The sequence below is a fragment of the Ziziphus jujuba genome, chromosome 6 (assembly GCF_031755915.1).
Source record: "Ziziphus jujuba cultivar Dongzao chromosome 6, ASM3175591v1".
Taxonomy (NCBI): domain Eukaryota; kingdom Viridiplantae; phylum Streptophyta; class Magnoliopsida; order Rosales; family Rhamnaceae; genus Ziziphus; species Ziziphus jujuba.
In genome coordinates, this window is record NC_083384.1 from 25,401,094 (window position 1) to 25,405,333 (window position 4,240).

Below are 4,240 nucleotides of genomic sequence, written 5' to 3' on the forward strand. Positions count from 1 at the left end.
ATTTAAAGAAAAAGAAATAAGAAAATCAGTTTTGAAATCGCTTGGAAACACCATGATCAATCAGGCATGCGGATCTTCTAGTATCACTCTATTTAAGCATTAATTATCTTAAACTAGAAGAATTTACTGGATGCTTCAGTTGTTATAGGTAAATTTTCAAATATATTTTTTAAAGAATACGATCAAACCAAACTCTGAACTCTGTGTCATCCCGGTGTATCAACATCATAAATTAAAGAAATTAGTATATGTGCATATAAATGGAAACATAGTTGAATTCATATATAACTACATTAGATGAAATGGCATGAAAATAAATATTAGCAGATAGCAAAATGTCGATTCTTACATACAATATAACTACAAAATTACTAGAAAGTAACTAAAACAACATTGCTCTACTTAGCCATGATATCTGAAAGATGACTCCACAAATATGTTTCACCTCTGTTTTCTTTGCAAAATTGACTTTCATTGTTTCACCTCTGTTTTATTTACAAAAACTCAAACAAATTGTAACCTAAAATAACTTAAAACTACATTAAGTATATTGTAAGAAAGACATTAACGAAAACCTGAAAACTTCATCTGTCTTGTATTAAAAATAAAAACAACTGAAAATACTTTATTGCATCGATAATATTCTTTTACAAATAAACTTTGATTGTCCCGACTATCCATATTTTTGCACTGCTTGAAGGCTTGCTTCTAACAATATTCTTTTAAAAATAAATGGTTGATTGTCTAGACTATCCATATTTTCCCACCGCTTGAAAGACTTGTTTCTAGTAATTTCAATTTTAATAACCTGCAACAAATACATTTTATTTAAAAAAAAAAAAAAGACTACTTTACAAGATATACAAAAATAGAAAGCAAAAACAAAAACTTACACTCAATGTTATCTTTCTCTACCCAATTTGAGAACAATCATTAGAAGTAAAATGTTCAGCATTTGAAATATTATTCTCCTCATTCATGATTGACCTAAAGGGGGAAAAAAGAGCAAACATCATTAGTATTTTTTTTTTTTTTTAAATATAGGAATCTAGCAGAAATTGAATAAAAAATATTAAGAAATATCACTTTTCAAGTAATTTTGGACAATTTCACTCATCATGTGTTTGTCCATGGTGCCATCAACCATGACAAAATCTCCCTTTTGTACTTGTAATCTCTGTTACAGATTTGATTCCTTTCCACATCCTTTTGCATGAACATTAGAAGGATTACTTACACTCTGAGTTTCTCTAGTACTTTAACCACTTGTTGAATTTTGAATGACACCAATATCAAGATTAATCAAATTAATTTTATTGTGCAATGACTCCAAATCATCCAATAGAGGTTGGTTCCCTCCTAAGTGAAAGATGCATCATCTACAACAAGAGAAGATATTTGAGACAATTTTGTATGTCTTGTCATCAAAGACTTATTGTATGTTTCATTGATTTCACAACCATTATTATCACATACTATTCCAACTTTTGCACTTCTTGTCTATCTTTGTAGGATGTATTGGTTGGTAATTGAAATACTTGCTTGATACGAAAAAAAGCCAACATATGTCGACATGGGATTCCTTTGAATTCAAATTATCTACAAGTACATGATACATAATCAGAGTGTTTATTATAAGTAAGCCTTCAAGACCTTGATGATGAACCTTAGTCAACCTTATTAATAGTATAAGTCACCAGCTCTTCATCTTCATGGATGGAATTTACACAATAAGAATGACTTTCAAATATCTCAATCCAAAGAGTGTAAAAATGTTTTTAGTATATATCTTCACCATTTGTGCTTCCATTGCCCATGAAGTTCTTAGTCTTGGTTTTTCATTAATATCAATATGGTTAGCAACCAACTCTTCATACTGTTGATGACTAAGTGCTCTATTAAAACGAGTGATAAAATCCATTAATGAATTTTTATCTGAAATATACCTCTTAAAAAATGCATCTGAACTTCTGCTCTTTGACTATTTGATATTCCTATACCAAAATTTTGATTCACATATACAGGACCCCATTTGTTGCGAATTTCATAGAATTCGTATGACCAGTCATTACCTTCCAATTTAGCTATTGCAGCACATGAGCCCAATTTTCTTCAAACTCTTCAATACTCTCAGAATTGAAAATAACATTTTTGAACAAATGATAATGATCATGATAAACTACTGCATCAATTTTGATAGAAATTTGTTCAAAATATGCCAAACACAATAACGGTGATATGTTTTTGGAAAAACTTCTAAAATGGCTTTTGTCTAGCTGGATCTTGATTAGTAATAATTACTTAAGATGCACCCCTTGGCATAGTATCCAACAATTTGCTAAACAACCAAATGGAAGACTCTGTTTTCTTATTGCTTAAAAAACCACATCCAAATATGATTATTTGTCCATGATGATTTACCCCAGTAAGTGGAGCAAATATCATACCATATTTGTTTGTGTTATATGTTGTGTCAAAAATTATAACATCACCAAAGAATTTATATGATCTCCTAGCAAATGAGTCCACCCAAAACCATTTTACAAATTTGTTATTTTCATCAGTTTCATATTCAAAATAAAATGAAGGATTTTTTTTTTCTTTTTCTAAAGAAAAAAATTCTATCAATGACTTAGCATCAATATCCTCAACTTCATTTTTCCAAATTCTTTCCAAAATTTCTAATATCCCTCTTTGTGCACCCAATGTTTTAAGGACCACCTGATTCAATTTCCATCACTCTGACTTGTTGACATACTAGCACATTTGCTTCAGATGATTGTTGACTCAGAACTTTTTTTGCAACTTATACCTTTCTATGAGATCTTAATAGATGAACTTTAGATGGAGTTGAAAGAACATGATTATGTCCTTCCACAAATTGAGTTTCAACTCAATTTAATCCTTGCTTAACCACTGTTAACTAAGCCTTACAACCCACCCTATGTAGACCCCTATGTCTTTCACCTGATCGTGTTTTTGAATGTTTCCACCTTTTCTGATAATCTTCATTTGTTTTCCCCTCTTTAAAATAAACAAATTGTTTCCAAGTTCATTTGTCCTTGTTCTTTTTTTGCTACTACTCATTCCTGCATAAACCCACATTCTCTTGCATATGAATTATAAAAATCAAAGGCTTCTTCAATTAACTGAAACTCTTGGGCAAGTTTAGGTTTTCGTTCCTCGCCAACATGTGTAGTATATAATTGAATAGGAGATTCCCTAGGCATATTACTATAAACAAGTTATGAGTATACATATAAAAACTATTACTAATTTTAATCACATAAAAAAATATATTTATATAAATATGCAAATAAATATTGATAGTTATCGAACAAAAGATTCAAATTCTAAAATTTTTCATAAAAGATATAATCCCTAAATTAAAAAATCATGTTCTTATAGCTCTCTTGTTGAAGTTTCTCACAGTTGATTTTTCAAACAGTTGGAGTGCAATTTCGCACAAGCTCAGGGCTCACTTGGAACAAGTGGAAAAGTAAAGTTAATAATTTACAACGGAGCTCAAAGACACTGAACCAAATTTAATAACATCTCCTTTTTGCAGATGGAGTTGAAGAATGAAGGGTGGGTTTGAGAGGCTAAAAACTAATTATGATTTATACCAACTGCTTTTTTATATTATAGGAAAAAGAAAACCAAAAAAAAAAAAGAAAAAAAAAAGAAGAAAGCATTTTCCATTTTTCTGTTTTGTAATTTCGGTGGACATACTTAATAACAGAATATTTATTTTTATTAGAACATTATTAATGCAAAAATTTGATAGTTTACAAGTTAAAAGTTTTATAGTAATATGAACAGCCATATATTGGGAGAACGAGCTACATTGCTATACCACAATGATTATATTCCCTAAACCAGCAATGCTAAAAAATCGACAACCATAAATAACAAAGATAATAGTAATGCTTATACCACAATGATTATATTAAAACCAACAATGGTCTATATTCCCTAAACCCTAAATTAAAAAACAACAATGATCATAATAAATAACAAAATCTAACCTGGAATTAGCAGCCATAAATTGGAAGAAGATGCCAATAGTGGGTAGAAGAAGATACCAACAGTCACTTGCTGAAGCAACCGTCAAGGCCACAGATAGGTGGACTACGAGAAACTTTGCCGGTGTTTTTTTTTTTTTTGGCTACTTACCTAGTGTTTCTTAATTGTATGTGGTTAAATGGGTTATAATTCTTTTAAATTGATTATTAATGAT

At 29.9% G+C, this 4,240-nt stretch overlaps 1 long non-coding RNA gene across 1 annotated transcript; it reads right to left on the bottom strand.

The window, feature by feature from the left end:
- Positions 1-411: 411 nt before the first annotated feature.
- Positions 412-4,240, bottom strand: LOC132804084 (uncharacterized). The gene is made up of 3 exons (XR_009639235.1): positions 4,029-4,240; positions 894-987; positions 412-808 (listed from the first exon to the last, which is right to left on the bottom strand). It is a non-coding gene; the product is annotated as an uncharacterized LOC132804084 (long non-coding RNA).